This window comes from Dendrobates tinctorius, unplaced genomic scaffold (assembly GCF_039654945.1).
Source record: "Dendrobates tinctorius isolate UK_male_01 unplaced genomic scaffold, ASM3965494v1 ptg000062l, whole genome shotgun sequence".
NCBI classification, from domain to species: Eukaryota; Metazoa; Chordata; class Amphibia; order Anura; family Dendrobatidae; genus Dendrobates; species Dendrobates tinctorius.
In genome coordinates this window covers 31246687-31261376 of record NW_027361730.1, presented here as the reverse complement: position 1 = coordinate 31261376, position 14690 = coordinate 31246687, and the positions used below count along the sequence as shown (strand labels likewise).

General features: G+C 40.4%; 1 protein-coding gene across 2 annotated transcripts in view; it reads left to right on the top strand.

Moving 5' to 3' along the window:
- LINGO1 (leucine rich repeat and Ig domain containing 1) overlaps window positions 1-14690 on the top strand; it is a 531517-nt gene that overhangs the window by 450241 nt on the left and 66586 nt on the right. The gene's annotated exons all lie outside the window — the stretch shown is intronic.

The window sequence follows — 14690 nt, the reverse complement described above, 5'->3', positions numbered from 1 at the left end:
AATTACAGACCTCTCTCATCTTTTTAAGTGGGAGAACGTGCACAATTGGTGACTGACTAAATACTTTTTTTCCCCCACTTTCTATACAGCTCTGGCAAAAATTAAGAGACCACTGCAAAATGTTCACTTTGTCTGATTTTTCTCTTTATAGGTATATTTTTAAGTAAAATGTAAATTGTTCTTTTAGTCTATAAACTTCTGACATGTCTCTGAATTTCCAAGCAAAAAACGTTTTAGTTTTTTTCTGACAAAGAAAAATGGTTAAACTTAAAAAAAAAACTCAGTGCTTTCAGACCTCAAATAATGCAAAGAAAAATTTCATAATCATTTAGAAACAACAAAACTAATGTTTTAACTCAGGAAGAGTTCAGAAATCAATATTTTGTGGAATAACCATGATTTTTAAAAACAGCTTTCATGCGTCTTGGCATGCTTTCCACCAGTCTTTCACACTGCTTCTGGCACAAAAATGTAAGCAGTTCTTCTTTGTTTGATGGCTTTTGACTATCCATCATCCTCATGATTACATTCCAGAGGTTTTCAATGGGGCTCAGGTCTGTAGAATGGGCTGCCCATGACAGGGTTTTGATGTGGTGGTCTCTTAATTTTCGCCAGAGCTGTATATTATGTAGTGACAAAGTCACTGGCAAAGTACTGGAGGGGAGATATGTGTCACTACGCTTAATAGTGTCAGTGATGTGAAACCCAGAGTATTTTTCTCCAGCACACTAAGTGTTGTGAAGATTAATCTAAGTTGCATAAATGGGCTGGCTTTTATGTGGACACCCATAGAGTGAGTGGGAGGATGTCCACCTTATCTCCACCTGCAGAGCCAGCACCGCCGTGTGCTGACAGGACTTGTGTGATGCCACAGTCATGCGATCAGTCACATGGTAGAGGAGTCACATGGTCTGGAGCTTAAATAGCTGGGCTCCAGAGGCAGCCTGTGTTCAGCAAGACTGGCTAAATGAGTCTCCAGTGGTTTTGTGTCCTGAGGAGGAAAGACTGAACCTGTGTTGGTCAAGACCGGGCTGCTACCCTCATATGTATGGACTTTGTTACAGTGTTTAGTTTTCTTTGTAGTTTTCCTGTTTTTGCCTGAAGGGTTATGTTTACTTCCCCCTTCTTGTTGGTTTATGCTGCCATGTAATAAACCAACTGAAGATTTAAAGAGGCGTTGTTTCTGTTTTCTACCTCTGTGTATTGCCATATCAGTTGAACTACCACAATATGTATATATACAGTTGAAACCAGGTTCTGGCATTTGGTAAATATTAATAATTATAGTAATCCTAATTAACCTAAAACGGGAAAGGTTTATTCTGATGTTATGTCAGATATTGAGAAAAACATGCATATGTCTTTTTACATACTGTATGTAAGCTTCTGGTTTCAACTGTGTGTATATACTGTATATATACAGTATATACACACAGTTGAAACCAGAAGCTTACATACAGTATGTAAAAAGTGGACATATAAATGTCCAGCCCATAATGTAAGTTTAATTTTACCCTCCCAACACAGAGAAAACTATTTTGGTTTCATATCACTGACGCCAAGATGCACAGTGACACATATATAATAATAATAATATAACATTCATTATAAAATCTTCAGTTTTACTCAAATTAGTTGATGCAAAAATTAATAGACCAAAAACTTCTCCATCTAGTATTTTGTATGACCTTCATAACTTTTAAGAACAGCACCAAATCTTCTAGGCATGGAATGAACAAGTTGGTGACGTATTGCAGCATCTGTCTATTTCTGTGTATCATAGAATTTGTATTCACCATCTTACGACCATAGTGTCCATGTGTTTCCTGAACTAAGCTAGCATCTTTATATATGCTTATGCTTCTGTTAGCCCCAATCAAGAGACACATGATTGGGCTATAATATGGTATAAAATAGAGTCATGTGATTACTCCCTTACAGATGATAGCAGTGATGTTGGAATAGCTTAGAGGACACTGGTTGTTGAGCTTGTAGAGGGCTCAAGATATTCTAATGGCTGCCCTGCCTCTACTGGATCATTTAATTTCCATTTTTTTGGTCCCAAATTGGAGGGAAAAATAGAAGTAACTACTGGACGTGTGAACATAGCCTAAGGCCTACTTGCTATTTTTTTTTTCCATTTGTATCTCCTTTCAGGCATCTGTTCTGTGTGTCTCTTCTCCCGTGTTCTACTTGTACAAGGTGGTCTCCGAACCTGAGCCTGCTCAATTCAGCCATCACACAAGAGAAACCGCTGTGATTGCAACAGTATAAACCTTTAGATTCCGCTGCCCATCATGATAATAGCATTTAAGTGGTTAGAAATGCCTCTCCCCCAGCATCTTCACTTGAAGTTATTTTAACTATTTTTCAGTACGTTTTATAATAAAAATAAATGGTGTTGTTCAAAGATACAACACATCCTGCAAAAAGCCCTCATATGGCTGTTTCGATGGCATAATAAAAAAGTTACAGCTCTTGGAAGGCAAGGGGGTAACATTGAAGACAAAAAATGATTGCATCTCCAAGGGGTTAAACTGTATGGCTATCAAGAGTAAAGTAATGAAGAGTCCGCCTTTGTTTATGCTCACGTAAACTGTAATATGTCTGAAGTATTTCTGTTTGACATTTAGACATCTTGTTTCTTTGAAACAGCATTTTCTATCTTTCCTATAAATTGCATTTTAGAATCAGACCTGGAAAACTGTGGGTCCAATCAAGTATAATAAAATTTTCCTTCCTTGGACCAGGATCCTTGGCTTTCAAGACATTGTTTAAGATTTACCAACACATCTTGGATTATTTGATGCGTATTTCTGAAATGAAATCTGTCACCAGAGTTTTTGCTGGTTTATCTGAGGGCAGTTTAATGTAGGTGCAAATATCCTGATTCTAGTGGTAGGTAAATGCCGAGTTTCTTGTAGTTTTGATAAAAGACTGTTTTATCTGCTGCAGATCTGTTAGTCCTCTCATTGATGAGCTCCTGCTATGTAGTTCTTGATAATCATGAGCTCTGGTTCTCCCCGTCCCCACCATTGATTGCATATGACCAGTGTAAAACTGTCATTCCATGATATGGGCAGGGTTAGAAGACTAGCAGAGCTGCATCAAATAACAGTGATTTTATGAAAATTACAGCAAGAAGCCCAGGAACGGGAGTGTTACATCGCTGGAATAAGGGTCTCTGCTGCTATTTTATAATGTTCTCATATTGGGAACCATAAACCTGGTGGCAGATTCCCTTTAAGTTTCCCCCATTACAACACACAGTTTTTATCAGATTAAAGAGTATTGGATTATGTTTCATTGATGCAACTAGAAATTCTATCTGATGATGTGCAAATTGCCTCTTCAGAGAAAAAGAGGACTTGAACTCTATAGCGCCACCTGTTGGTAGTAGCGATCCTACAAGTCACAATCAACCCTTTAACGAGTCTTGTAATATGACTTAGGATAAAAGCCAAGAGATTCTGATTTGGCTTTTATCCTAAGTCATATTATAAGACTCGTTAAAGGGTTGATTGTGACTTGTAGGATCGCTACTACCAACAGGTGGCGCTATAGAGTTCAAGTCCTCTTTTTCTCTGAAGAGGCAATTTGCATATTATTTTCACAGAGGAGCATTGCACGGCGAATAAGCCTCCTTACCTTGACAAGCCAGAGCTGGCATGTCACTCTCCCTGTCTGATGATGGACAGTATATCAGGACTTTTCAGAAAGAACTCATCATGTCTGACGTAAGTATTACTTAGAGAAAACCAAGGAGGGAAACACCGGACAGAAATGAAGAAGTAATAGGACAAGACAAGAAAAATTAAAGCTAAAATACCTTTTATTAGTGAGGGTAAAATGTAACACTACAGATAAGAACAAGGTGCACACACAGATGCAAAGTAGCACAAAATATAGATTAATTAATATAAATAAAGAAACAGTGTAAAAAATTGATCAGTAAAAATGCTATACCCCAGTAATATTTACCAAAGAATGACATACATATTGCACATAATAAAAGAGACACATAAAGACAGATCGTATATTGTCAATGGGCCCAAGAAGTAAATAAAATGATGACAGAAAAACTTAGAAAAAAGTGTATTTGTACACGTATACAACAAAATAAATAATAAATCATTGTGTGATATAATTCTGTGCAAAAGATAAATAAACGGTGATATGTGAGCAATAAATTCCTGTACTCAAATAGATAATGAAACCACAATCAAACTGTCTCAAATAAAGTGCATGCGCAAGGTAAAAAATATGGGGAAAAAGGAATGAAAGGACAAGGAAAGGGAAAGGAGAAAGGGGAGGGGAAAGTGGGATGAAACATGAAAGATATAGACTGGTCACAGATATTTGTCACAAGTTGTGCAATAAGCTGATAGAGCAAGAGATGCTGTAAATCATATGTATATATGATAGTAAATTAATAAAATATAAAGACTATTTATAAAACTGAGATCCAGCATCCAATGGTCACCAGCAAAGAAATATAATAAAGCCAATGCATAGATGGAAGGGCGATAAATACCTGGGAGTATGGAGACACCGTGTGTGGCATGCCCCGACGCGCGTTTTGGATTCTTTCCTTCGTCGGGGGTAAGTATTACTTGGGTAGAGCTTTTTCTATCTGCAGTTTGTAGTCTACTCTATTCTCATTCAAAATTGCATCTTATCATTCTTCAACTCCCAGAGTGTAAGGAGAGGATAAAGCCTTGCTATCCCTAGCAGAAGTCAGAGATTTCTGACATTCAAGAATGTGTTTTGGATAACCGGATTTAGAACAAACACTTCTATGATTTTTTTTTGTGGACTAGCAAGGCAAACTCAAAAGGTAATTGCAGTCAGAGGGAAAAATTGGATTTATTGTCTGGCCTTCTCAGTTCGCAGTGTCAGGGTCAGGAGAAAGCTGATAATTGTCGGTGGTGATTTCCTTGGCTTAGCTGGACTTTCCTGCTATTTTAGTGGATCAGGGGAAGATAAGAAGACACCAGACACATTTAGTGATGCCTATCTCTGGTTGAGGTATAAAAGAAATACCATCCTATGGGATCCGTATGTATGTCTGACAAGTTATGCTTTTGATTGTCCATGAATAACCACCTAAAATACTAGGTTAATTTACTTTTTAGTTTCTAGGTACCTGCTCATGGAGCGCTGACAAACCAAAAACCTAAACCTCACGAAAACAATATTTGTTTCTATTAATTATGCATATCTAATGAAGAATTATTATTCTAGTGAGGTTTTTGGTTTATCGTATTTATTTTTCTGTTTTTTTCACGCAGCGCATACAGTATCTGCAGCAGAATTCACATACTTAACATAGAGATTTTGTCATGGATTTCTCACCCTATGTATTGTAAAGAGTGAATCCACAGGAAGAATTGACATGCTGCGGATTTAAAAATCTGCATCACAGGTGGATAATTTCTGCAAATAAAATATCTGCAATGTTTAGATGAGTTTTTAAAATCTCATTTACTAAGTTGTTACTGTTTTGTGTATGAAAATCCGCACTGTGTGCATCTACCCTTAGACAAAACAAGCTCTGTGTTTGGATCTATTATACAGTGGGTGAAATAAGTATTGAACAAGTCACCAATTTTCTAAGTATATATGTTTCTAAAGGTGCTATTGACAGGAGATTCTCAACAGATGTCGGTAAAAACCCATCCAATCCACACAGGCAAAGAAATTAAACCATAGATGTCTATAAATTATGTATAATAATGACAAATGATACAGGGAAAAAGCACTGAACACGATTGCTGAAATTTATTTAATATTTCATACAAAAGCCTTTGTTGGTGATCACAGCTTCAAAACTCCTCCTGTATAGAGAAACTAGTCACATGCATTGCTCAAGTGTGGTTTTTGCCCATTTTCCCACACAAACACTCTGCAAATCCTGAATCTTCCATGGGCTTCTTGTATAAACTCTGAGGTTTAGTTCCTTCCGTACATTTTCTATTGAATTCAGGTCAAGTGATTGGCTGGGTCATTCTAGCAGCTTTGTTTACTTTCTCTGTAGCCATTTGAGAGTTTCCTTGGCTGTGTGTTTGGGATCATTGTCTTGCTGAAATACCCACTCTTGTTTCATCTTCATCATCCTGGTAGGTGGCAGCAGATTTTTTTCAGAAATGTCTCAGTAGATGTAGCCATTCATGTTTCCTTCTATTACTTGAAGTTTTCCATGTGAGTGCATTACTAATTGTTTTCTTTGAAACAATTGTACTTGCTGATTCCAGGTCTTCTGTATCTCTCCACAGATGGTCCTTGGCTCTTGGACAACTCTTCTGATAATTCTTTTCACCCCTCTGTATATAATCATGCAGGGATCACCTGGTCGTGACTGGTTTATGGTTAACTGATGTTCTTTCCACTTGCGGATTATGACCCCAACAGTGCTCACTGAAACCTTCAGTATTGTAGAGATTCTTCAGTAATAAATGCCATCAGTATGTTTGGTAACAATAAGGTTGCAAAGGTCTTGAGACAGCTCACTGGTTTTACCCATCATGACATGTTTCTTGTGTGACACCTTGGTAATGAGACACCTTTTTATAGGCCATCAGTTGAACCAGCTGATAATATTTTTCACTAAGCGGCAGGATTGCTTTCTAATTACTGATAGATTTCAGCTGGTGTCATGACTTTCCATGGCTTTTCGCACCTCTCTTTCTCTATGTGTTCATTACGTTTTCCCTGGGTCATTTCTCATTATTTCACATTACTACACATTTACTTAGAAAATTGTTGACGTGTTCAATACCTATTTCGCTCTTTGTATATGTTACAGTGAAAGCGACCAGAATTGATAGAACAAAGTCCTAAAACTGTGTATTATCTTGGTCATATTTTAGCCTGATGTTTTATATGCAGATTTTGATCACATTCTAACTCAAAATGATCAATAATGACAAGAATTCCCATGTGTCAATGACTTGGCTAAGTGGTGCAGAATACATAGCCGTTATCCCTATCATAATAACATCATCAAATTGTTACAAATGACCCCATTATAAAGAATTACTAGGGCTTTATCTTGCTATTATCATAATAGTATAGGAACAATTTGCCCTGTGAAGTATGTTGGTGTATAAATGGCTAGCTCAATCTGTCTGATGATGAATTATCCTGATGTCGGGTTGGGACAAAATCGCATTAACCAAACCTTACAAATGAAATCTCCATACAATGTAATACTTTATTAGACTAACGCCTAATTCACATGTTGTGTTTTTCTTCTCATATGCATATAAACAGACCCATTTACATCAGTATTCTAGATCTGTTTTCATTAGTTTGTCTGATTTTATTATCCATATGCCGTTTCCCTTAGTATTTAAGATGAAAAACGAAGAGGGTTTATCAAAGGTTTTCCTAGCATTAGTTATGGACAGCACACAGATGCCATCAGTCATCTGTCGTTTTTTTTTTTGTGACCTATTCACTTTAATGGGCAAGTATTATCCACAAATCAGACCAAAGAAGGAAGTCTCCATTTTTTTATGCGGACCATCGGTCAACAAAATAAAACTGATATGTTAGGCCACGTGCCTACTTTGAGTAATTGGTGAGGTTTTTATTTGTAAGCCAAAACCAGGAGCGGGTGAGAAATCTAGAAGTGGTGATGTGTTTCTATTATACTTTCCCTATGACTGTTCCACTCCTGATTTTGGCTTACAGATCGGGTTAAGAATATCCATGGAGGTTTGAGGTCTGTTACCCGACCCGAACTTGGTACTAAAGTTTGGTTTGGGTACCAGAACTGTACCCGAACTTGAACCAGAACCCAAACTCATCTGAAAATAAGAACCATAGCTTTTGAGCTGAAAAATTATCTTTATCGCTTCCCAGACTTCCCCTGGAACTCTGAACATTACAACAGACTTACTGGAGAAGTCTGTGTTCCAATTTTGGCGCTGGACACTAACTGTCCGGTACCAACTCTGAACTTTTAAGTTCGGGTTTGCTCATCTCAACTTACAAATACTGTTGTAAAATGCTGACCAAATACTGATTGTGTGAAAGTGGCCTTAATGTGCACTAAAACACCACCCGCACACAATTTCACTAAAAATAAATACGTTGAGTCAATATCATTATGGAATCTGACACGTTTACACGTTTACTTCCCTCGTACTCTGTTCTCCTTGGAATTCACATGCAGCCCTCAGCAACACTCATGGACTTGCCGTTTTATTGGCTCCTTGTTTAACCAGCCTCCTGGCAACAATACAGGCACCGCACGAGCGTCACAGCACAAGATGCTAGTGAACAGCCATGGCTCGAAATAGGCCTTGTGCAATATTTTATGCTTTGGAGATGGAGTAAAGGAACAACTTTTGTCATTTGGAGTCTGATAATAGGATGTTTCTCTTCTAAAGTTTTGGTTGAAATGATGTGAAATATTCTGTTACTGCCGATGGCATTAATGATGGTCTTTTGTTTGTGACCCGTGTTGCCAACAGTCTTTTAAAGGGGTTTTCCACTTTCATGAAAATGGACCCCGAATGCTGTAAAATCGCCAAAATAACAAATAAAACAGGGAATCACCCGCCCTGGGTCTAGCACCAGCTTCTCGCTGTCGCTTCTCTCACCATGTTTAGGTTGCAGAAATAAACGTCACTTTGACAGCGTTCATCACCACTGCAGCCAATCACTAAGTTCAGCATCTAGTGCCGTCTATGAAAAAACACTAGCAGAGAGGGTAAGTACCTGCTCTGTTTCTTATTTTAGGTATTTTACAGAGTTTGGGGTCCACATTAATGGCAGTGAACAATCCCTTTAAGCTTTTTACTGACAGCTGTAGATTAGTGGGGTTTCAGAGGTGACAGAATCCTTTTAAGCTTGCCATACAGTCAGGGTTGCCCTGGCATCGTGGGTTTGCATCTGACTGCGGCAATAGCTACATGTAGTTTATATGCTTTCCCTATATTTGCATAGGTGTTTGTCACCCCACAAATATTGGACTATACGCCCCCCTGAGCACATGGATGGATTTTAGCAAGCTGGTCCCCTGTAGAGGGAATATGTTGGGGCTAACTGTGACCACCTTTGCACCATTTCCACCATTGATTGATGAATTCAGCACAAGCCTATGATCAATCTTATAAATAGCTGAGAAATGCCTGACAAGGGAATTAATGTACAATTATTGAAATATGGCTTCTTGTACTGTTGTATGATTGCAGGATTATGTGAGTGAATTGTGAATGCTCATCTATTGCTTTATTGCAGGGCTCCTTAAGATGCTTTCTGTCCCTGAGTATATTTTTCCATCTTTCCTCTCCTCTTCCCCGTTCTTCTGCTGTTTCCTCGTCTTCCCCTCCTCCTTCTCCTCTGTTTCTACCTCCTCCTCCTTCCTTCATTCTTCGCACATCTCCTTTCACATTATCGATTGATCATTTTATCGGGTCTCCCTGACTTTGTCCTCAGGGTGCAAAAGAGAGAAGGGATTTTGCTTATGATAGAGATCTGCAGAATGCTCTCACAGTGTCGCCACACATATCACATATACGTGCTGTTTGTGTCACCCAGGGCTAGGGGCTTTTTATTTTTTTAATGGAATACTTGGATGCTATTTTTGTCATAAAGTTCTTTTATTCTATGAATGCCAGGCCATAAGTCTTTTTTATGTGGAATAAATGTGGTATGTGAATCTCTTCCCAGCAAATGTGTAAATCTTGTGCTTTTTCTAAATTGGATTTCTGAGAAAACAGATATTTAATTGAAAGAAAGATGTTACAACCTATCAATGAGAGACGCTGGACTTTTATGGATCATTTTACAGATTTATCTTCTACGTTTCTGAATGCCATCCACATAGCAATTGTGACAACCTTAACACCGTCACCATTTCACAATGCTTGGCTATGTCACAACTAAGTCATTATTTCTCCATGTATGGTTTATTGCCTAGCCATGCATTGTAGGTGAGAAGCCAAAACACGTATTCCTATAGCCCAGCACCCTTTGACAAATTACTGTCATTTGACTGCTCATTTGACTCTCACACTGTGACAAACCAGCTCATGGGAGTAACGAACATAGGGGTTGTTATTCATGCAGCTTGTCTTATATTATCTATTATTTAATTTTTTTTTTTTTCTTGTGGCATTTAATTATGATTTTCCTTTCTTATCGTGATCCTCCAAGTGGGCTTTCTACCAATATCCGTGTCCGTGTCTCAATTTGTCACATTCGTGTGGCATCCGTGTGCCCGTGTGTACTATCCGTGTGTGATCCGTGTGCTGTCCATGTATTGAAACAATTTGTTTCAATGCTAACCCTCTGACTTTTAAAATGCACACGGACAGCATCCATGTGCGGTACATGTTTACACGGACACATTGACTTGTATGGGTCCGTGTGATCTGTGCTGTCTCTCAAAAACGGACATGTCAGCGTGTTTTGCACACAGACACACGGTCCGTGAAAACACACTGACATGTACATAGACCCATTCATTTGAATGAGTCTACCTGTGTCAGTGTCTCCAGTATGTGAGAAAACTCTCACCACACGTACTGGAGACACTGACATGTGAAACCGGCCTTATATTCATTAGCTTTAGCTTTGGGACAGTTTCGCCAGTAGATTTCACCAGGGGTGAAAACCTCCTTTAAGGCTGGTTTCGCACATCCAAGTTGCTCTCTCCGTGTACGATTTGTGATTTCCAGATTGGCTATTTATCTCTTCATTCGAACTCAACAGCCTCATATACTTATACAACGCTGTTTATTTTGGGTAAGGAGACTCATTGGTGGTCTGTGCATGAACCACTTTTTAGTCTTAAATGAGTTGTCCGCCCCGGTGAAATCTCCAACAGTGTGTGATTTTGTTAGGCGTCGGGTTCCTGCAGCGGCTCAACAGGAATCTAGAGCCTCACATTCTGCGGTCTCCCATTATCTATCGACCGCAGAGGAGATTGATCAGCAGTCCCGGGTCCCAGATGCTCTGCCCAGACCTGCTCTGTGGGTTCTGGCTGTTGCTGCCACCTTTGGGTCAGCAATAGCAATGCAGGCTTCTCAGCAGCAAATCGTTCCAGAGGCTAAGTCCCTCCGTCGCTCTACTGGGCATGCTCACGAGATGATCTCTCATTAGAGATCGGGAGTCACATGCCCAGGTCCTTCTCATGATCTGATTGGTCCACCTCAGGGATCTGGAAGCTTCCGGAAGGTCCCGGCTATAAAAGGTTAACATGGCCGCTCGGCAATGCGATAGTATAGTCTCTAGTTGCTACTGTGTGAATGATGATGGATGCATGAACCTGCCAATGACTCATTAAGATCCCCTCCCTCTGTGTGTGTATAGGGACTTAGGTTTAGAGTCAGCGCCAGTCAGTGGCAAGCTACAAGCCACAATAGCATCCTCCACAGTGCTAGCGTCCAACAGTGCGCCTGCTACCGGTCATTGTCGAATAGCGGCAGTGTCTCTCGCCGTGCTGCAGTCTGCAGCTCCTCTTGGCGTCCGCAGTTGCGACGCCGCACGCACGGTAGGTCTAGACAGACTCTGACCCTCAGCCTAGGACCCATCTCCTGTGACCATATACCTTGCGCGCACTCCTCTGAGACCTGTGAGTCGAACAGGCTCAGCATTTATGCTAATGCCTTAGGCGTCTCTGTGAAGCTAACAGAATACGTCCAGTGCACATCGGGTGATGTTCAAACCGTGTGCAATATACCGCCATATAGCACGTCTGCCATTACTTAGCAGCAGATTAACACCTCCTGCACGGTGGACCCCGGGCGGCAAACGCACTTTCTGTTATTTAATATTTAGTGCATTCCGCCGTCCCTAACAGATTTATACACCATTCGGCCACGTTCACAAGTTTAGTGTTTGATGATTTTTTTTACCTCAGTATTTGTAAGCCAAAACCAGGAATGGAACAGTCAGAGGAAAAGTATAATAGAAACACGTCACCACTTCTGTATTTATCACCCACTCCTGGTTTTGGCTTACAAATACAGATGTAAAAAGCTGACCAAATACTGAACGTGTGACCGTGGTCCTAGAATTTGTCTGCTCTTCCCATTCCAGTAGTCGTTACCTGACTGGAAGTATGTGATTTGCATGCTTTTGTTCTAATTGTGCTGACTAGAGCGTCTGAGAGACGCAACAGAGACTAGTCGGCACATGACCACAAATATGCAAATCACTTACTGCGGTCACGATCGCAGGAACTGGCAAGCGGAGCCGAATTCTGATGGTGTGTGAATTACACATTGCTGAATTCGGAAAGCTACAACGAGTTTGGAAGATTTTGCCGCAGGTGAATGTAGGGAAGTGGACTGACCTATGGATCTGTCTGCAGCAGGAAGGTAAATGTAAAATGTGCCGTAAAAGTGCTTGACGTGGACTGCTGTATATATGTGTGGGGAGACAGCTAGAGACAGTAGAAGATGGTAAAATACTGGGTTTGGCCACTAGGAGGAGACCAAGAACAGCAGGAAAGGGAGACGGTGCAGTACTGACGTTTGGCCACAAGATGGAAGCAGGGAGCAGTGAGGAAAGGGCTTAACAGCTTAAGGCTACGAAACTGCAGAGTCATGGGGGGCGTAGTTACAGGAGCTCTAAAGGGGAATTTCAAGGGAGGGGAATATAAGAAGGCAGAGAGAGTACCAGAAGGTAGCCAGTCAAGGAGGAGGAGCTGAGAAGAGGAGACAGAAGGGAGAGACAGACAGAAAAGGAAGCTCCGGAAGTGACTGAGGAAAAAGACGGTCAGGGGGGTGGCCCTGACAGGAGAGCCACGGGCAGAGAAAGCCCGGGAGGTACCAGACGGACGGACTTGAACAGGGGAAGTGCTGTGGCCGTGGGCCTAATGGCAGCCACAGTGAAATAACCGCGAGAGACATCACTGTAAGAGGAAAGAGAAGAAGGTTTAAGGTACCCGGGCCTGTGCGTTGAAGTTGTCATGCAGCTGCTGTGTGGTGCTGCGGTCGTCGAGAGGACGGCCAATAAAGAGGACCTTTGAACGCACATCAGTCTCTGCCTCAAGTCTGTTCGCGGCAGCGAAAAAGGGACCACCCCCTGGTCAGCTCACGTACCTACATGAACATCCCTTATAAACATTGCTCTAATCCCCTTAGTGACAGAGCCAAATTTTAAAAATCTGACCAGTGTCACTTTATGTGGTAATAACTCTGGAACGCTTTTACAAATTCCAGTGATTTTGAGATTATTTTTTCGTGACACATTATACTTTATGATAATGGTAAATTTAGGTTAATATGTTTTGTGTTTATTTATAAAAAATATCAGAAATTTGACAAAAATATAAAAAAATTAGTAATTTTCAAACTTTGAATGATTATCCCTTTAATCCAGATATTCATACCATAGAAAAACCTTATTAAATAATATTTCCCACATGTCTGCTTTACATCAGCACCATTTGTAAAATGTTATTTTATTTTGTTAGTATTTTAGGAGGTTTAAAAATGTAGCAGTAATTTTTCATTTTTTCATGGAAATTTACAAAATTATTTTTTTTAGGGACCTGTCCAGCTTTGAAGTGACTTTGCAGGTCGTATGTATTGGAAAACCTCCAAAGGTGATACTATTTTAAAAACAGCACCTCTGACATATTGAAAACTGCTGTCAGGTAGTTTATTAACCCTTCATGTGCATTTCAGGAATACAAAGTGACATGACAGGAATGAAAAAGTTGATTTTTACCACCTAAGTTTCGCTAACTTCTGAACATGCCGCTATAGCCAGCAGACTCTAAGGCCGCTATTTGGTCATGAATTGCCATGGCAAACATCAGGACCACACAATCATGATCTCAGGGTGCCGATGGGGATAAAGAGGGAGCCCCCACACTCTTTTAACCATTTATATGATATAGTCACTATTGACAGCAGCATCTAAGGGGTTAAACAGATTTGTATGGTGACAGCACTGATCTTGGCTGATGCAGCAAGTTGTCAGCTATAGTGGACAGCCGACAGCTGCTGGACTGTCACCTGTATGGGGATGCTATTCTCTTATATCTCAGGTCAGTAAAAAGATGTATTAGCGGTCAATAAAGGGAGGCGCCGGACCGGACGGTGACACCCACCGCTCCCGCTGCGCCCCCCGGTGAGCGTAATATAACTCTTTTTTTTTTTATCTTTCAGGTTACATCGGGGGATTATCTACAGCATTACAGAATGCTGTAGATAAGCCCCTGATGGCGGTGGCTGCAGCTCATAAGCCAAAAATGGGGTAACAGATTCCCTTTAAGGGGCTAATGAGGATCCTCACAGTGGATTCACAAGAATAACAATACTATGTATAATAGGGTGGATTTATGAAAACTGCCTAAAAAAACCTGTCTTTGTTGACTATAACAACCAATGAAAGCTCTGCTTACATTTTACCAGAGCAGTTTAAGAAATGAAAACTGAGCTGTGATTGGTTGCTATGGGCACCAAAGACAGTTTTATTCTCCGACAATGAGGCCTGGCTCAGTTCCCTCACTTATGACTGTTCAAACCAAGTACAGGCGCTTGGTGCATCATGGTGGGGCCAAACATTTAAGTGTACCTTCCCACCTGCTTGCTTTCCATCCATAAAACCAGAGCTTTTAATAAAAGAAAAAATGGTGTGGAGCTAGAGGGGTAACAAGTAGGTGAGATGGTGCAATTAAAGGTTTGGCCACACAAAGAGTGCACCGAGTGCCTGGACTTTGT